Source organism: Acomys minous (assembly GCF_964271855.1).
Source record: "Acomys minous genome assembly, chromosome: 1".
NCBI classification, from domain to species: Eukaryota; Metazoa; Chordata; class Mammalia; order Rodentia; family Muridae; genus Acomys; species Acomys minous.
The window spans coordinates 56,260,295-56,281,163 of record NC_140483.1 but is presented as its reverse complement, the minus strand read 5'-3'; the positions used below and the strand labels follow the sequence as shown (position 1 = coordinate 56,281,163).

General features: G+C 45.9%; 1 pseudogene across 1 annotated transcript; it reads right to left on the bottom strand.

Annotated features, from left to right (window-relative positions):
- Positions 1 to 677: 677 nt before the first annotated feature.
- Positions 678 to 967, bottom strand: LOC311600069 (large ribosomal subunit protein eL37-like; annotated as a pseudogene). Its single transcript has one exon. The product of its transcript is annotated as a large ribosomal subunit protein eL37-like (transcript).
- Positions 968 to 20,869: the final 19,902 nt, after the last annotated feature.

Sequence of the window (20,869 nt, the reverse complement as noted above, 5' to 3'; positions counted from 1 at the left end):
GTGCTCTACCATTGAGCCATATCTCCAGCAGACTCTGTTTCATTGTTGAATGATAGTTATGTTGGGTATAGAATTCTTTGTTGGTTATTTTTTTTTCCTCTAAAAGTCTTTCTTTAGAATTCTATGTCATAGTGCTGTTTTCTGATCTCACTGAGTTTTGATGACAATAAGCTATCGCTCTTACTGAAGATCACTTGTATGTGATGAAGTAATTCTTGTTTTCTTTAATTCTTTTTAAAATGATGTCTATGGCAAATATACACCCTTTGAAGCTAGTCTACTGGGAATTCACTTAATTTATTAACTATATTAACTTACATATGCTGGGGTTTTTTTTGTTTGTTTGTTTAAATTTTGGAAGCTTCCCCAAATTAAAATATATACATATGTATATATTTGGTTTTACTTTATATGTAAGGGTACTGTATATCCGTGTAGTATGTGCATGCAGTGCCAGAGGAGACCAGAAGAGGGCATTGGATCCCCTGCAACTGAGTTACAGACAATTGTTAGCCATTTTGTGGGTGCTAGAAATCAAATCTGGTTCTCTGGAAGAACAGCCAGCACTCTAAACTATTGAGCCAACTCTCCATCTCCGTCTCCATTCATTTGTTGCCATTTACACTTTTTTTTTTCACTTTTAACCAGAGCATTTATTTTATGACTGATTGAAATCTTCAAGATGAACTAGATGCTGCAACAGCTACCCTCTTGGGCTTAGGTGCTGTTCCTTCACAGAATCCATGCCTGAATCTGCGGTAGACAATTTTGAGATGCCTCATCCGCCCAGTCCTGGTAGTGTTTCATCTCTTAGCCTTGGCGCTCCAGGTGTCCTTTCTCTTGCGCTTGGCAGGGCAGCTGCATTTGCCACCGCTTGGCTTCTGAAGGTGGCTTGAGAGCCACAGCGGTGGTGCAACGCGTGCGAATTACTGCGGAGCTTTCCAAAGGATGGCGTTCCTTCCGTCATCTTGCTTCTGCCCCTGAGGGAGGCCTAAGAGACCGGAAGAGGAAGCGCTTCAGCTTGCCACTTATACCTCTTTTGAACCATGTCTGCTTATTTCATTTGCACATTCACTTACTGGATTATTCATTCTTTTGATGCTTAAGTTTTTAGTTTTTCGTATATCTCTTCTGGATACTAATTCCTGTCAGATGAAGAGCTGGTGTGGCGTTTCTCTCATTTATTCTGTAGGTTGAAGGCTCACCCTGGTAACCATTTCCTTGACTAGACAGAAGGTTTTAAATCCCTTCTGCCAAGACTCATTCTTTCCTGAGCTACTGGAGTCCTAGTCACAAAATCATTGTCATGCCTAGACTTTGAAGTGTTTCCTCCAGCAATTTCATATATTCAGGTTTTATATTAAGGTCTTTGATCCATTTTGAGCTGGTACTTTGTTTCAGTCTTCTGCACATGGGCATCCAGTGTTCTCAGGGGTGCTCATTAAAGGAGCTGTTTTGGCACCTTTGTCCTGAGTTGGATGGCTGTGCCTAGAGCTTCAGGGGTTTATTCCCAGCCCTGTAGTCCACACCAAAGCTCTAAATGTCTGTCTCAGCGTATGTAGAACAAGCTCACCTGGAAGTGTCAATCCCTCTGAATGAGAGTAAAATCCACTATCTAAATTCTTTGGTCAAATTAAGCAAGCTTGGGCTGGAAAGATGGCTCAAAGGTTAAGAACACGGTCTGCTCTTCCAGACGTCCTGAGTTCAATTCCCAGCACCCACACAGTGGCTCACAACCATTTGTAATGTGATCTGATGCCCTCTTCTGGCATGCAGGTGTAATAAAATAAATATATAAAATCTTTTTAAAAAATTAAGCAAGTTTTATTTTGTGTCAGACAGGGCTATCTCCCTAAAGGCAGAGTTTGAAGGAATAGCAGTGAACACAGGAATATAGCCAAAAGTCCTGCAAGGCTAGGAGGTTCCCAGGGGGTTTTGTTTATGTAGGAACTTGGCAGAACTTTCAACATAACGGGCAGACCATTTTATCTTATCAGGATGGAGGTCAGGGCATAGGGTGTGGATCATGTCAAATTCCAGAAAATAGGTCAAGACCAGGTCAAATCCAGGGTTTTTGTTTTGTTGTGTTGTGCTGTGTTTTTGTTTGTTTGCTTTGAGACAGAGTTTCTGTATGTAGCCCTGGCTGTCCTGGACTCACTTTGTAGACCAGGCTGCCCTCGAACTCACAGAGATCCACTTGCCTCTGCTTCCTGAGTGCTGGGATTAAAAGCGTGTGCCACCAGGCCCACCTCAAATTCAAGTTTTACAGAAAACCTGTGGACTTTGTAATAAGATGGCTTTTAATCTTAAAATGGGATCAGGTTAGTTCATCAGAACTTGCTATGTAGATGAGGCTGATCTTGAATTTACAGCAATCCAACTGCCTCAGCCTCCCACATGCTGGGATTTCAGCCATGAGCCATCACACCTGGTTTCTGTAATATAATTTAAATTAGATCCTGTAAATACTATGCTTTCCCTCAATTCAAGCTTCCCACACTGTGTGAAGTAATTTCTTCTTCTTCCTTTTTTTTTTTTTTTTTTTTTTTTTTGGCTTTTCAAAACAGGGTTTCTCTGTGTAGCCTTGGCTGTCCTGGACTCACTTTGTAGACCAGGCTGGTCTTGAACTCACAGCGATCTACCTGCCTCGAAGTAATTTCTTAAGAGACGTTCTTCATTGACCTTAAGGCCACTAGCACAGAGATTTCTCATGGCTCAGTTGTAGAAACCGGTGGATTATCTTATAGAAGAATCTCAGAATTTCTGAAGCTACACCCACAAGGTCTCACCAACGTGATGGCTCTAATGTACAAGGATGGCACCAGTAGACAGGACAAAATGGGTGGCAAAGACCCTGGAGGCCTCGGCGCCACACAAGTGATGACAGCTGAGAGCAGGAGCACACCAATTGGTCGTCCAGTGCCAAGTGCTCCGCCCTGAAACCATATATACAAGTAACGTTACATGAAAGAGCTAAAGAGATATTTGGGGATACACACACATATATACATGTATGTGGGGGTTTAGATAAGAATGGTCCCCATAGGCTCATATACATAAATGTTTAAGAAATGGCACTATTTGTTGCAGGAAATGGAACAAGGAAAGGAAGTGTGTCACGGGGGGGTAGGCTTTGAAGCTTCAAAAGCCCAAGCCAGACCCACTGTCACTCTCTCTTCCTGCTGCCTGTGGATCTGTAGGTAGAATTCTTCAGCTGCTTTTCCAGCACCGTGGCCTGCCATGCTTCCCACCATGAGAATAATGGACTAGACCTCCGAAACTGTAAGCAACCCACAGTTAAATGCTTTTTTTTCCCCATTAAAAAAATTTTTAATTTATCATAATTTATTCAGATTACAACCTCATTGTTATCCCCTCGCTTGTATCTTCCCGTTCCCACCCTCCCTCCCTCTTCCACCCTATTCCCCTCCCCTAGACCTCTGACAGAAGAGGACTTCCTCCCTCACCGTATGACCACAGCCTATCAGGTCTCATTCTGTGAGCCTGCTTCTGTGTGCCTGCAGGGCCTCCCCACCAAGGGGAAGTGATCAAATTCCAGGCACCAGACTTCATGTCAGAGGCAGTCTCTGCTCTCCCCACAACTATGGAGAATGAGCTGTTCATTGGCAGATCCCAATAGGGGGTCTAGATTTACTGCACGCATTATCCTTGGTTGGTACAGTAGTTTGTGCAGGCCCCCCTGGGTCCAGATCCACTGGCCTTAATGGTCTCCTTGTGGGGTTCCTGAACCCTCTGGGTCCTTCCATCAGTTAAGTCCTTTAAAAAAAAAAAAGAGTCGCCATGGTCATGATGTCTCTTCACTGCAACAGAACACTAAGATGTGTGTGTGTGTGTGTGTGTGTGTGTGCAATAACAGTGAGTTTGCAGAGAAAGCCTGCCTCTGCCTCCTGAGTGCTGGGATTCAAGGTGTGTGCTACCACACCTGGCTCTATTTTGAAGTCTTTTTTTTTTCAAGATTTATTTACTTATTATTTATATAATATTCTGCCTGCATGTGTGCCTGCAGGCCAGAAAAGGGTACCAGATTTCACTGTAGATGGCTGTGAGCCACCATGTGGTTGCTGGGAATTGAACTCAGGACCTTTGGAAGAACTGACAGTTCTTTACCTCTGAGCCATCTCTCCAGCCCATCTATTTTTAATAGCTATGTCAGGAATCATTACTTTTGTAAATCATTCTGACAGGCCCACAAATAAATTAAGAAGTAAATGAAAGCTGGGCATAATGGTGCATGCCTTTAATCCCAGCACCCCGGAGACAGAGGCGGGCGGATAGCTGTGAGTTCAAGGCCAGCCTGGTCCATAAAGAGAGTTCCAGGACAGCCAGGGCTATTACCCTGCCTTAGAATGTCAAAAGAAAAAGAAAGAAAAGAAGGAAGGGAGGGAGGGAAAATGAAGAAAGAAAAAAATACGTATAGGATGATTTTTGTATCAGATAATGGTGTCTACTAATCTTTGGGCACTAATCATTTTTCTTTTCTTTTCTGGTTTTTTGAAACAGCCCTGGCTGCCCTGGATTTATAGACCAGGTTGGCCTCGAACTCACAGAGATCCACCTGCCTCTGCCTCTTAAGTGCTGGGATTAAAGGCGTACGCCACCATGCCCGGCTCGGTTTTTCAAATAAACTTTCTTCCAAAGTAAATATTCAAATACAAAAGTGTATAAACCAAATGGACATTTCAGTGCATGTTCACAAACACACACAACACCACGCACAGTAACCAGCACCCAGCTCATGACAATTTTACCACAGAGGCTGGGTGTGTAACTCAGGGGCAGAGAGCTTTCCTAGGCATTGCCTATGAGTTAAATCCTAACACCAAAAACTGTAAGTAAGCAAAAATTTTTAAAAGGTCATTGCCATAAAACAGAAGCCTCCTGGGGGACAAGAGCAATAGTTTAAAGTCATTTTTCACAAGGGCCTAAAGTTCACATGGATTTGACCCGTTTGTGTTTTAAAAGCAGCTGCTTTCCTGCCTACATGCTCCTAAAAGCAGCACACGTGAGATGGCGGTTTTTCTTCTTGACTTCACCTTCTTCCTTTGGCTGTGTCTGCTTCTGAGGCCCTCTAGATTCTCTGAGTAACTTCTGAAGTTGCCACAAAAGCCCACAGAGGCGGCAGAAGACCAGGGCCTGATCTGAAAGTTGTGAATGCAGCAGACACAGGCACTTGGACCCGCCCGAAAGCTGCACGGTTGGGATCTGGATCTCTGCTTAAGACCCAGCACGTGTGAGTTTGCCTTGGTGGGGACACAAGCTGCAAAGTCCCCACACAAGCTGTAGTAACCTGCCAAGATCAAAATAAGAGGCGGCTTAAGACTTTAAAGGCTCCTGCAAAAGTTCAAAGCTGCAAGTATAAAAACCCACCTGGCTTAATATGACATCTTTAAAGCGCGTCAAGCACACTCTAAAGTTGAAAGCTCAAAGCCACATCCTTTCCCTCACCAGAAGCCTCTTTGTGTGTATATTTTGTCAACTAAAAATGTATTCCCTATTTATGAACCGGCGTTCGCAGTCCACCGCGTACGGCGGTTTGGAGGGCTATGCTCCCCAAATGCAGGACTCCCATGAATGTTGACCTTTGCCGTCATTTTGTTGAGAATCAGAGTCATTGTGGGGGTGGGCTGATGGCTCAGTGAGTGAGAGTACAGACCCCTAACCACTGGACCATCAGGGAGTGGTTAAGAACACTTTCTGCTCCCTCTGAGGATCTGAGGTTGGTTCCCAGCAGCACCCATGTCAGGTAGCTAACAACTCCCTGTACCCCTATCTTCAGGGGACACCTGCACTCACGTGCACACCCCCATGCACATACATATTATTAAAGGAATACAAATAAGTCTGAAACTGCCCCCCCGCAAAGCCCCTTTGGATATATATGTCTCTCAGGTGTTTCCAGAGAGTTTTAATAGAGCAAGGAAGACTTGCCCTGAGTGTGGCAGCATTATTCCACGGCTGGGATCCCAGACTGAGGAGGAGGAGAGAGTGAGCCCAGCAGCATGTGTCTCTCCACTTCCTGACTGCACCTGAATGCTGGTCAGCTGCCTCACGCTTCTGCTGCTGTGGCTCCCCTGGCAAGATGGACGGGATTCTCAAACCGTAACTAAAATAAATCCTCCCTAAAACTGCTTTTGTCACAGCCATAAGGAAGGAACCAGTTCAGAACATTGGTACCGAAAGTGAGGTCATTGCTGTGATCAGGCTGACTGTGTGCTTCCCACGCTTTGCGAACTGCCTTGTGGGAGAAATGTGGAAGAGTTGGGGCCCGTTGTGGTACAGTCTAGGAAAGAATCTGGCTACATTCTGCCTGTGCCCTGAGAAGTTGAATGAAGCTGAACTGAAAAGTAATCAACTATGAGCCAGGCATGGCACGACCCTTTAATCCTAGCACTGGGGAGGCAGAAGTAGGTGGATTGCTGTGAGTTCGAGGCCAGCCTGGTCTATATAATGAGTTCCAGACAGTCTGTCTGAAAACAAACAAACAAGCCCCCGAAACAAAAACAAAGACAAAAGTGACTAATTTCAAGGCTCCATTTTGTGAAAACACAAGTCTATTTGAAAGGGGAGAACACAAACTTACGTTTGCCACTGGAGAGGTTCCCTGCTTGAACGAACAAACAAACAAACACTCCTGAGGAAGGTTCTCAGGATCTGTCTGGAAGACTCTGAGATGGATGCAACTGTGGGCTACAGTGCCAGGAACAACAGCTTCAGCTGACAGCCAAACATGACAGATGTAAGAGGGGCTGGGAGGCCTGTGCAAAGCTTCCAGAAGGTTGTTGAAGACAAGTAACGTGAGTCAGGACTTCTGCAAAGGATGCTCTGAGAGGCTACTGAGAAGCTGTAGAGGTGAATCCTGCGATGCTCCCTCAAGCTATGGGAGATGCCGAGACCACGAGGCGTGTGTTGAGGAAGCCGTTATGAGATAAAAATGAGATTTTTTTTTTAATGGGCCAGGGATGGAATGCTGGTCTACATAGTGAGTTCCAAGCCAGCCTGGTCTACATAGTGAGATCTTGTCTCAGTCATGAGAATGATAATAACAATATGTTTCAAAAAGATCAAGGAAGACTCAACCTAAATGTAGGCAACACTACCATAGGTCTGGACTGAATAAAAGGGGAAAGCCCGCTGCTGAGCAGCAGCTCTCGTCTGTTTCCTGACTAGGGACACAGTGTGAGAGGCACCTCAGGCTCCTGCTACAGAACAGACTTTCCTCTCAAACTATGAGCAACACAAACCTTCCTTCCTTAAGATGCTGTTGACAGCCAGAAGTGGTGGTGATGCACGCCTTTAATCCCAGCACTTGGGAGGCAAAGGCAGGCAGATTTCTGTGAAATTGAGGCCAGCGTGGTCTACAAATTGAGTTTCAGGACCGCCAGGGCTATATAGAGCCCTGTCTGGGGGGGGGGGGCGGGAGGAAGATGCCGTTGACAATCAGTAACTAGCTCAGCCCTTCCTACTGAGGTGGCGCTTGTCCATGGCCATCTTACAGCACAGATGAGAATAATGAGAAGAAGATTCCATGTTCTGCACAGAAAGAGAAGAAAGAAGCTACCCACTCTTTTTTCCTTCCTAAACTCATCTCTGAAGTAATCCTCTCTGTTCCCAGGAAAGCTCAGGATGAGCGATGGTATAGAGGCCACGCAAGAACTTCTCACACTGAGGAAAATGCCAAGTGATGCAAACTGCACTCTCCCCACATCTCAGCATCAGAAATTAGAAGATGTCATCTTGCTCTGTCAAGGCTGCTGGAGGAGATGCTTGACAGGCCCAGCGAAAAGGATCAGATGCTGGCCTTCCCGTGAGCCGCCAAACTGCCAGAGCCCTGACAAGGCTCCAAAGACGAGTGATGCTAGGGCCAAGGAAAATGCACAGCTCCTGTTATACTTGGTAGTAACTAGGTCCTCATCAGGATGTCAAGGGCCACATCCTGGGAGCAAAAGGGAGCAAAAAGCCATAGTGGGGGAAGAAGGGAGCTGAAAAGACAGCAAGATAAAACACACTGAGAGTAAACTATGGGAACACTATAAGGAAATCAAAACATCAATAAACAAGAAAAAGACGCAGACATAATTAAGCATGAAGTGGCATAGAGCATCCCACAGACGCTTCAGGGAGTTAATGGGAGAAAGACTAACATGCTGAGAAGAAGGAAAAAGAATGAAAGGGCTGCTGAGATGGCTCAGTGGATAAAAGTGCTTGCTGACAAGCCTGACGACCTGAGTTCAATTCCAGGGAGGGAGAACCAACTTCTGCAGGCTGCCCTCTGACCCCCACACATTGCCACAGCTTTCTCCCACATAAAATAAATAAATGTAATTTTAAAATTCCAGTGAATGAAACAATGAGAAAAAATTATAGCAGGAGAGGACAGAAAACATTAAATTCAAGGATTATTATTGTTCCCAGGGGCTAGAAAGACTGATCAGTGGTTAAATAGCACTGGCTGCTCTTGCAGAGGATCCAGATTTGATTCCAGCACCTACATAGTGGCTCACAAACATCTATAATTCCAGTCATGGGGGATCCAATGTTCTCCTCTGGTTTCTATGGGCACCAAGCATACATACATGGTGCACAGACATACATACAAGTAAAACACTCTTACACACAAAAATAAAATAAAACTGATTTAAAAATAATTACTGCTGTTCCTAAGTAGAAGAAAGGATGGAAGGAAGTCAAAATAAAAAAAGGCTTTAAGCTTCTAGCTCAAAGATCATTAGATTGAAGAAAAAGTTATCTAGATCCAGGTACAAAATAAGAAAATAATATTATCAGTTCCAAAAGCAGTCAGTTATAAAGAAAAAAAACATCATTCTTGATTTAATTTTTTTCCCTATAGAGCCAAATATAAGATGTCCACGGAACAATAGATGTCAGTTTGGGGAAGGAAAATTATGACTTTGTTGGTCCTAAGTGAGCCAAGAGAATGTAGTAAAATGGGTGTCTTTCAAAGCACCATCCGTGGGCCCCTGAGGATCTTTTAAATATTTCCAAGGCTACTGTGGAGTCAAGACCATTTCCCTGTACAGCTAGCTCACCACAGGCCCCTTATTGGTGGTGTCACTTGTGCTGTGATTCCATGCCACAGTACCAACTGTGCAGGTTGTCACTCACTTTGACATGCTTGCAGGAAAAGAAGACTGTTCTTGTTGGAACAAGAAAAATGCTTATTTTATCAAGTTTTGGGTCTGAATGTACATCTTTTTGTCATATTCCACAGAACAACTTGAGATTATCCACAAACACTCCAGTTGCCTACTGGAGTACCAAGAGAACAGGTGTGCAGGCGGCAGCTAACCCACCAAGAACAAACAGAACAATCCTTTTATTTCAGAGAAGACAATTGACAGTGTGTGTTGCCAGTGAGAAACTTTGAGATCTCGAGTCAGCCATGCAGGCTGGCGGTGATGCTTGCCTAGCGTACTGAGTGTTCGGCCCAATCCTCAGTACCAGAAAACGATGAGATTTTAAGTAACAACTCAAGTGTAGGGAAAGCTGCGCCAGTCTCTCTGGGCTGAGATCCCTAGGACCTGAAAGTGTTTTCTGGTGAGCCTTATGGTCACATAAATGCTTCTGACTGCCTTGACATCATTTAATGAAATGTGCAAGGTACATAACCCAGGGAACCAGTGGTCAAGTGCACAGTAGCCACAAGGTTGTGCACAGGGAAAGATTCCTTCTCCATCTTGTGAAAATACAGACCAAAGGGTCCTGTATGTAGCAGGAAGCTCGGTAACAGAGTTGTAGTGCCACATGACTACTGCGCTTTAAGAAAAAAATCCCTGCTAGAGAGACGGCTCAGTGGTTAGGGGTACGGAGTGCTCTTCCGGAGGTCCTGAGTTCAATTCCCAGCGCCCACATGGTGGTTCACAACCATCTGTAATGGGATCTGATGCCTTCTTCTGTGTGTGTGTGTGTGTGTGTGTGTGTGTGTGTGTGTGTGTGTGTGAAAAAAGATTACTGATATAAATTAAAATAAATAAATAAATACATATAAAAACAAAACAAGAAACAAATTCTTCTTTGGTTTTAATTACAGTGTGGAGAAATAACACCCTGGATTACCTGAAAAGATAAAGTATTGTTTCCTTTCCCAGTTCTATATCCTCGGGAGGCCAGCTTCTCTCTGTTTTCTAACTGAGACCATATAATAAATTGACTATTAGAATATCTGAGCCCTACCCATATCTAGCCAATGGACAGAACATTCTCCACAGTTGAATGGAGAGTGGGATATGACTTTCACATGAACTCTGGTGCCTCATATTTGACCATGTCCCCTGGAGGAGGAGACCTGGTGGCACTCAGAGGAAGGATAGCAGGCTACCAAGAAGAGACCTGATACCCTATGAGCATATACAGGGAAAGGAAATCCCCCTCAGGAACAGTCATAGGGGAGGGGAATAAAGGGAAAATGGGAGGGAGGGAAGAATGGGAGGATACAAGGATGAGATAACCATTGAAATGTAACAAGAATAAATTAATAAAAAAAATTTTAAAAAGCATGAAATAAATCTTTAAGAACAACAACAACAAAAAAGAACATGTGAGAATGTAGCTGCCTTCTATTAAGCCAAGCATTAAGCTTATTTGTACAAATTGTTTTATAGCTAACCAAATGAATGCTCCTGACGCAGGACACCAGAGAAGTGTCCTCAGATACACAAGGCCTTCTTAAGACCATTGACTTGGCTTGGGAAGCTAGCTCAGTCAGCCAAGTGGTTGCCCTGCAAGTCTGAGGGCCCGAGTGTGGTCTCCTTTCACCGTGTGGGTCTCAAGAATCAAACCCAGCTTGTCAGGCTTCTAAGGCAGGACCGTACCTTACAACTGAGCCACCAGGCCAGTGCTCTTTAATTTAAGACAGCGCCTGGAGTCCATATGGAGTTGTAGAATCTCGGTACTGAAAAAGGACAGAAGAAAGGGAGATAGATAATTCACAATGAACTGTGCTATTAGCTTTGTTCTTTGTACGTTGGCAGGTGTTTAAAATGATTCACATTTCGTTTTTATTTTAAAAATACACAAATAAGGTTAAAACACTTGCTCACAATCATCCTTACTGGCAAGACATAGAAGCAAGGGGTGGGGCTCAACTCAGGTTGTTCTTATGCTAAGTCCATGCCCTTTGACCTTTCACTACATAGCTTAGAGCGGTGGGTCTCAATCTTCTTAATGCTGTGATCTCTTGAATACAGTTCCTCATGTTGTGGGGACTCCAACCGTAACATTATCTTTGTTGCTACTTCATAACTGTAACTTTGCTACTGTTCGTAATGTGAATATCTGACGCCGGGGAGGGGGGGGGGCAAAAGGTCGGGACCCACAGGTTAAAAACCGATGCCTTAGAGTTTATCCAATCCAAAAGAGCCGTCCAACCTGTTTGTTCAGCTGCTCATTAAGACAGCACCTCTGTGGGACTGGAGAGATGGCTCACTGGTTAAGAACATGTACTACTCTTATAGAGGTCCTGAATTCGGTTCCCAGCACCAATGTCTTACGGCTCAAAATCACTTATAACTCCAGTTCTGGGACAACTGATGCCATACAGAGACATAACTACAAGAAATGAATTAAAAAAAAAAAGTGAGCTTCATCCATAGTTATTATCCCAGGGCCATCTAATTTAATACATTTAGATACAGCAAACTTGTTTGTTTGTTAAAGTGTGTTTGTTTCTTATGTGGTATATGTGTCTCTGTGAACATATGTGTGCCTGTGTGCTGGAGGAGGGCACATGAGGTGTCAGATGTTTTCTATCATTGCCTTAGTGTGACTATTGCTGCAATGAAACACCGGGACCAAAAACAAATTGGGGAGGAAAGGAGAGAATTTATTTTGTCTTAGCTTCCACATCATAAACCATCACTGAGGGAAGTCAGAACAGGAACTCAAACACGTCAGGAACCTGGAGGCAGGAGCTGATGCAGAGGCCATGGAGGGGTGCTGCTTACTGGCTTGTTCAGCCTGCTTTCTTATAGACCCCAGTACCAAGGAGGGCATCACCCACAACAGGCTGAACCCTCTCTCTTAATCACTAATTAAGAAAATGCCCTCCAGCCTTGCCTACAGCCCAATATTATGGAGGCATTTCCTTAATCGAGGCTCCCTCCTTTCGGATGACTTCAGCTTTTGTCAAGTTGACATAAACTAGCCAGCGCACACATAAACTCGCCAGCACGCTGCCCGCCCATGTCTTCCGAGGCAGGATCTCTCCCTGGACCTCAGGCTCATGCTTAATAAACTAGGCTGGAAACCAGCAACCCAACAAGCCCCAGTGATCTTCCTAAGAGCCGGGGTCACAGGCATTTGTGGGGACAACTGGCTTATTGCAGGGGTGCTGGGATCCAAATTCTAGTCCTCATGCTAACTGAGCAAGTGCTCTTAACTGCTGAGCCATTTCAAGCCCCGTTTTTTTTTTGTTTTTTGTTTTTTGTTTTTCTTTTTAAACTTTGAGATAGTGTCTCACGCAGCTCGAAACGGCCTTAGCTTCTCTAAGTAGCTAAGGATGCCCTTGGCTGCTGCAGTGGTGGGCATGTGTGTCACGCACCGCACAATGCCTGGTTTTATGAGGTGCGAGGGAACGGACCCAAGGGTCTGTGTATGCTAGGCAGGCGCTCTCCAGCTCTCATCTTATCTGTTGACTGCTTTAAGGAGTTTCTCTAAACAGTGAGCTGACATGTTCCTGAACCCTTCACCCACAAATACTAACATCCTCTGAGGCTATGCATAAGGAGATGGTGGGAACGGACCGGCTGTGTTATCTGCACTCTTATATGATGGGAGGGTTTTACTTTGGCTCCAAGGTAGATGAGCCACTGAGCCGACGGAGGAGTTGCTGCTCCTTACTGCTTTGGGTGCGTGGGAGAGTTGTAGTGGCTGCAGCTGTGATGAGTTCTGTGGTGAGTTCTACGTGCAAAGAACAGATTGTCACTGAGACACAAATCTAGGGCTGGCAAATGGCTCCGAGGGAAAGGCGCTTTGCCGTTCAAGCCTGGCTTTGGCCCTTGGAATCGACATGACACAGGCAGAGTGCAAAGAGGGAACCGACTTCACAAGAGTGCCACAGCAATACCCTCCTCTCACACCCAATAATAATACTTTTCAAAGGTTGATAAAAAGGAGGATGTATGGCAGGTTGACAGGAGGGTGGCCTGAAGCGCCACAGCTGTGTCTATGGCCACTCTAAATGTAGCCCATCTTGTCTGAAACACCAAAGTCCCAGGAACTTGTTGTTTATTTTCTCATACGTAACGAATGTTTACTTTTGAGCTTAAATTTAAACTAGAAACAATCTATTACCATGTTTAAAGAAGGCTCCAAAAATTGTTGTTAGCCCCATAGACGAGACCCATGCTGGTTTGCCCCACAACAGTCTGTGTTTTCAGTTCAGCATTTGTGTCTGGAAATTTACACAACAGACCCTGTTCCTGACCTGTTTAGTCTGCTGTTGTTTGGGACGGCTGCCATGGCAGCCAGATCACCACCCTGATAGCAGACAGTTAACTTTTCTTCTGCTGTGCACATACCTGACTGCACCTGAACTCATCTTTCAAAAAAGATGTCTGGCCCATGCAGGATCAACTATTCCTTGTCAACCATTTTCAAACTGGGATTATAAACTTTCTTTTTACATGCACTTTAAACTATACAGGACAGACTCGGCTAGGAGCCGCATTAGCCAGCCTTCCATCAACCACAGCAAAATCCTGGCTGCAGTTACATAGGAACTAAAGAGATTTATTTTAGCTGATGGTTCTGGAGATTTCACTTCGAGACTGAACAGCTCCATTGCTTTGGGCAAGTAGGGCCATCCTGGCAGAAGAATCTCTGGGACACATTGCTTACACCACAAACCAGGATACAGAGACACAGACAGTCCTGCAATCCTCTTCAAGAGCATACTCTCAGTAGCCGAAAAGTCTCCTGTAAGGCTCCTAAAGGGCCTCTCAAAGACCTCCTAAAGGGCCACAGCATCTCCGAATAGCATCACCCTGGGCAAGCCTTTGCAACGTGAGTGTTTGGGAGACATCAGAAAAACTGTCCTTTGCCAACATTCAGACCCTAGCAGTAATTCTCTCTAATTGTGTCTCTTTATGTCCGGTCAGAGGGAGCAGCCATTGGTGGAGCATGAGGAAAAGCGGGAAGAGCTCTGCAAAGCCCTTCTTGATGCTCCTTGAACCAAGATGCACACCTATGCTTGTATTTTGGTTTGCCCGCTCTTCTTGGACACCAATATCCTTCAGTGCGCTCCCAGTTCTGCCCAAGCTTGCTACACCTTCTGAATGACTAGGAAGGTCCCACAGGAAGGGCTGGCACCGGCCACCTCTGAATGTCTTGATCCGGCACAGCTGAGGCCGTGCTTTCAGCTCTGGTGCGTTTTGTGGTTTGAGAACCCGGTATCAATCTGGTGCTCCCTGCTCTCCAGGAAAGAGCTACAAAGTCTGCTGTGCATAGGCACAGCGGCCCCATCCTGCCCAGGTGGGCACTCTTCCTGTGTTTGCTTCCTGCGGTCCTGACTGCTTACCTACTTGTTCAACAGAAACCAATGCTGATGGTATCTGGTTTCCCAGACCAACCCGGGGCCTCCCAACTGCAGATGGGTACGGTGACAATTAAGCCTCAAGGGGGCCTGAACCCAGGTATGGAGTACACTGTGGCAACCACCTCCGGTAGTCGGCACGCCTGCATCCCACAGATCTAAGATGCTGCGATTTGCCAGGGTAAAAGAACTGTATTTCATTGATATTATTTCCCCTTTACAAGGCCCTATGAGTCCTTGAGTTTTCCTCATCAAAAAGTTCTTTCCCAACAAGCTATAGATTATATAAATTGCAATGCATTAACTCTACAATCCTGTTTGGGAATTTCCTAGCTGAACACCTCCTCTCAACACTATGGTACACGCCTTTAATCCCAGCACTCGGGAGGCAGAGGCAAGTGGATCACTGTGAGTCCCGAGGCCAGCCTGGTCTACAAAGTGAGTACAGGACAGCCAAAGCTACACAGAGAAATCCTGTTTCAAAAAACAAACAAACACCCTACTATACTCTAAACTTTCTCTTTCTTTTTTTTTTTTCAAGTTTTCTCTCATTATCAGCTTTAAATGTTATTTATTTATTTAGCGACAGGGTCTCATGCAGTCCGGTCTGGCCTCAGACTGTGTGGTTGAGCCTGACCTTGAAGTCTAGATCCTCCTGCTTCCCGCTCCTCAGTGCTGACTTACAAGTGTGAACCTCCACATCCAGTGTATACAGTGCTGGGATTGAGCCAGGGCCTTGCGTTTGCCGGGCAAGCAGTCCACCCTTTCAAGTACATCTTCAGCCCTGAAAACCCTATCTTAACCCTATTTTGTACTATTCCTACTGTTGGTGCTGGCGCGGGAACCCAGGGCCTGCCACATGCTAAGCACACTTTAGCATCAGATATACCCTCCTGGCCCTGCTGTCATGGTTCTGGGTTTGACTTTCTGTAGTTAGCTAGATCAGCACATGTGTATCCAGAAATATTACACCGTAACACCAAACAAGACAGACACCAGCTCCGATCTTATATGATGAGCCTAGTAACACATAATGTTTAAAAATCATAAATTATGTAAGTGAGAAAATAAAGGAATAGTCAAAACTATCCACAGTTCATAGGTCCCCTGCACAAGTCTCTTCCTGCATATAAAGAAAAAGGGAGGGACTTCTGTGAGTCACTGACCAAAGTTCCCCATGCCCATCTCAACTGCTCAGAATACCACAGACTTGGCAAAGTATTAAAATTTAAAAAGAAGATATTTCTTTGGAATGAGGTTTTGAAGAAGTCCAAGGTTGTGGGGCCACACCTACTGAAAGCCTTCTACATCGCCACAGCATCGGGGAAGGGCAAGTGTCCTAGTCAGGGTCCCTACCGCTGTGATGAAACACCAAACAAAGCAATTTGGGGAGGAAAGGGTTTATTTCACTCGCAGGTCCACATCACTGCTCATCATCAGAAGCAGTGAGGGCAGAAACTCAAGCAGAATTGGAACCTGGGGGCAGGAGCTGATGCAGAGGCCGTGGGTGGGTGCTGTCTCCTGACATGGCTTGCTCAGCCTGCTTTTTTATAGAACCCAGGACCACCCACAATGGGCTGGGCCCTCCTGCGTCAATTTCTAACATAAAAAAAAATGCCCTACAGCTGGGTCGCATGAAAGCATTTTCTCAGTTGAGGGTCCCTCCTTTCAGATGACTCTAGCTTGTATCCAGTGGCATAAAACTAGTCAGGACCATTGACCCCTTGTCAACTTGATACACACACATATTGCTGTTAGGCCACACCCTTTCCTTTTATGTTCATTCCCAAATCACACATTAGCAACACATCACAATATTCAACATTTGGGGCTGGAGAGCTGGCTTAGAGGTGAGAGCACTGGGCTGTTCTGCCAACAGTCCTGAGTTCAATTCCCAGCAACCACATGGTGGCTCTCAACCATCTATAATGAGATCTGACCCCCTCTTCTGGCCTGCAGGAATACATGGGGACAAAATACTCTATAAATAAATCTAATATATATATATATATATATATATATATATATATATATATATATATATATATATGTATATATATATATATGATTTTAAAACATTAAAGTCATACAGTCTTTTTAAAAATTCAAATTAAAATTCACTTTAAATTCAGTCTCTTTAAAAATCTAAAATCTCTTTAAAGATTTAGTCTCTCAGAAACTGAGACCGGCCAAGCACCATGGCACGTGGTACAGGCAGAAAAAGATGAAAGGTTTCCACAGTCACCGGCATGACACACTGGTGGGCTGTAAACACTTAGAGGTCCACAACCAAGCAGTGGGGACAAAAGAGGTCACCCAGAGGCCCACCAGCCACGTGGCCCACCTAGGGCAGGAGCCACTACAATGTGCGAGTGTGTGGTGGACAGATGGGAGAGAAAGAGAAATGGAACAGTTTGAGCGTTATGAAGAGAGATGGAGCTGGAGACACGAGGATGGAGAGAAACAGCCTCCTGTGAGTAGCCAGCCTTTCTACCTGACACCATGGTGAAGCCCCAACCTCTTCTACCTCAGACGGTCATGTCTCGGTCCGTGGCTATACAGTGGCAGGTGTCGGTGTCAACATCCCATTGTGCATATTACCACTAGAGATGACCATGGGGATATCCCTGGTCTGGGCAGCTGCCAGGGACCACTGGGTGTACAGGGGCTGAGCGGAACTGGCCCTGCCCCTCCCTGGCTGTGATGCTCTCAAGAGCTGGTCCCACCTCTCGCCTGAGGCAGCTAGCTCACTGGAACAGCATAGCAGAGCTAACCCTGTGGTGGGGACACAGGAAAGACAGCCTGGAGAAAGAGCACTTGACTGCTATGGATTGACACTGGCACAGAGGTGATGCCTTTCTCAGTTTGCCCTTCGCCACAGACAGCAGCTGGGAGAGCTCGCCATACCCCTGGCTGGCTGTAGTATTCAGAAGAGCGGGCCCTGCACCTCACCTGAAGAGCTCAACAGAACTGGCCCTGGTGGTAGGGCTGCAGACAAGCCAGCCCAGGGGGGTAGGGGGTGGGGGGAGCAAAGGAATCCTGGCCCTGGAAAGGGCGTGGAGGTGGGCTGGCCCTGAGGGCTAGTCCTGCCTCTCACAGGCTGTAGCTCTGAGGCGAACAGACCCTGCACCTAGCCTGGGCCGCACAGTGGAGCTGGTCTGGGGGCATGAATACTCTGACCCTGACTCCTGCGGATGGCAGCTTTGGGTGGACTTGCTGAAGCGGTGCTGGAGAGCTCACCCTGTGGTGGGGATAAGGGAGAGCCAGCAGGCTGGCCAGCTCGGCTGCCACCCAGGCCCAGCTGCAGGGCTCTGAGTTGGCGCACTCCAAAATCTACACCATCTGTGAACTGTTGGGGCACGTCAAACAGCCGGTCCTATGGATCCAAAACTGCAGGATCTCCATGACACAGGTCAACCACAGGATAACGGGGCGGAGCCCTGTTGAGAATCTAATATTGCTGGTGTAACAAAGGCCAGAGACCTCAAACCAAACCAACTGAATGTACATTTGCAGGTGAAGATGTGTGGACAGAGGGATGTGCTGTGGGACACACTGTGACACACTACAGCTTCCATGATGAGATGTTTTCTATGCTTTTACTTTTAGTTGTTTTTTTTTTTAAGTTGTGCTCTTTATTTCAGCGAGGGGAGGTTGCAAGAGTGGAGGAGGGTGGATATGAGGGCGTGGGGAGGTGAGTGGGGCTGGGGTACATGATGTGAAACTCACAAAGAGTCAATACAAAGTTGTTTTTTTAAAAATTCAGTCTCTCAACTAAGAGCTCCTGTAAAATCAAATAAGTTAAATATTTTCTTCCTTCAAGAGGGAAGAACAGGGCACAGTCACAATCAGATCAAAGCAATGTCCACTGTCTGGGATCCACTCACCAGCTGGGCTCCTCTGAGGAGCTCCTCTGGCTCCGCCCTCTGCAGCACACAGCTCTGCCCGGCTCTGCTCCACCACTGCTGCTGCTTTTGGGGTCATCCCGGGGGGCTGGCATCTCCAAAACGCTGGGGGCTCTTGCCGCAGCTGGGCTGCACTTTCACCAAGAGCCTCTAATAGGCCTTCCTCTTCCTGGTGCCTCAAATGCTCTGCATCATCCCCCCCAATCCTGGGCCTTCAACTGCCACTGAGGCTGCAGCTTCACCAATGGCTGCGCCTTCAAGCTCCATGACCCCTTTATGTCTTCAAAACCAGTGCCACCTGGGTGACTCCTACACTACCAAGTTCAGCTACCAGCATGAGATGCAACCTTGGCACCCCTGGGACCCTGCTTCTCTTGTGTGCTGACTCTCAGGAAACACCTCCCAAAAGATTTCACCTCGATGATGCTCTCTTCTTAATAATCACAAATATTAGCTCCAGCTAACCAGCACCAATTGTCCCAGGAATACGAAGGTTTTACTTTAGTGGTTCTGGTCTCTTGCTAAATCAGAGTCGACCCTTCAGCTTACCAGACGCCACACATGCCTCACACAAATGGCCTGGTAGAGTCTTTGTGGCCCTCTGAACTTGTCACAAGCCTGGCTTCCATCTTCTGCACAGCTCTTAATATTCTTATCTTTAAAGCTCCAACGGAATCACCCACTGAGATCACAACACTCAATGGCTCTTCCAGCCCAAAGTTCCCAACTCCTTCCACAAACATGGTGAGATCTGTCTGTCACAGCAATACCCCACTTCCGGTACCAATTTCTGTCCTAGTTAGAAGCACTGTTGCTGTGGCGAAGTGCTGAAACACCATGATCACAGCCACTTGGGGAGGAAGGGGTTTCTTCCACTCATAGCTCCATGTAACAGTTCATCATCATCAAACACAGTGAGGGTAAAAACTTGATCAAACAGGGCAGGACCTGGAGGCAGGAGCTGATGCAGAGGTCGAGGGAAGATGCTTGCTTACTGGCTTGCGCCCCATGGCTTGCTTACTCTGCTTTCTTGTAGAACCCAGGGCCAGCAGCCCAGGGGTGGCACCACCCACAATGGGTTGGGCCCTCACCCATTAATCACTAATTTAAAAAATGCCCTATGGCTGAGCCTTCACATGGAGGCATTTTCTCAATTGAAGTCCCCTCTGAGATGACTCCAGCTTGTGTAGGACTGACGTGAAACTAGCTAGGACAGGGTGTGGGGACACCTAGTGACAGGCTTCAGTATTCCACCACCAGGGAAGGGCGAGGCCCAACTTCCACTTTTATAGCTAGCTTTTTTTCTTTTAAGCTTTATTTCTATTTTATATGCCTTGGTGTTTTGCCTATGTGAATGCGTATGTGAGGGTTCCAGATCCCCTCTGGAAAGGCAGCCAGTGCTCTTAACCACTGAGCCATCTTTCCAGCCCCTGTAATTAGCTTTTATAGCATCCTCCTTTATAACTCTCACAATAATAACCCACTTCTTTAGAATTCTTATAATGACAACTAAGCTTTAGTTTTGGTGGGAACATTCACACTATAGACAGTTAAAGCATACCAAAGCGTGGCTGCAAAGCGCCTTTAGCACTTGTTTCTCGTGCAGAGAGCCTAGCTCAGTTCTCACCATACACATGGTGGCTCACGACTGCCTCTACTTCCAATGCTGGGGGACCTAATACCCTTTTGTGACCTTCTCGGGCACAGGCCATGCAGGTGGTACACAGACTTACACACATAAAAAACTAGGAGATAAATCTGAAAACAACATATAATAAAGTCAAAGACTTACCTTCATCTTCCCTATTTTTTTAATCCTCAGAACTACAGGGTCCTTATAGATAGTTGATTTTATTATTATTTTAAATTATGTGGATATATATGTGTCTAGGCTGGGGTTTGTGCATGTGAGAACAGTGCTTGAGGGGAATCCTCTAGAGCTGGAGTTACAGGCAGTTGTGATGGGATATCAAACTCAGGTCCTCTAGAAGAGCAGAAAGCACTCTTACCTGGGAGCTATCTCCTCAGCCCCAGACCTCCTGGGTTTTGGCAAAACAACTCATAGGTAAGGAAATCATTTTACCAGGTCTGGTAGTACAGGTGTGTAATCCCAGCCGCTCAGGAGACTGAAGCAGAAATTCACAATTCAAGGCCAGCCTGGGCTGCACAGAGTCCTTATCTTGCTTGAGCAACTTAAGTGAAGTCATGTCTCAAAAGAAGAAGAAAAAGAAAAAGAAGAAGAAGAAGAAGAAGAAGAAGAAGAAGAAGAAGAAGAAGAAGAAGAAGAAGAAGAAGAAAAAGAAGAAGAAGAAGAAAGGTTGGGGAAATCTCAGTAGTAAAGCATTTACCTAGAACTTAGGTTTACTCCCCCATACCACAAAATGGGGGACAGCGA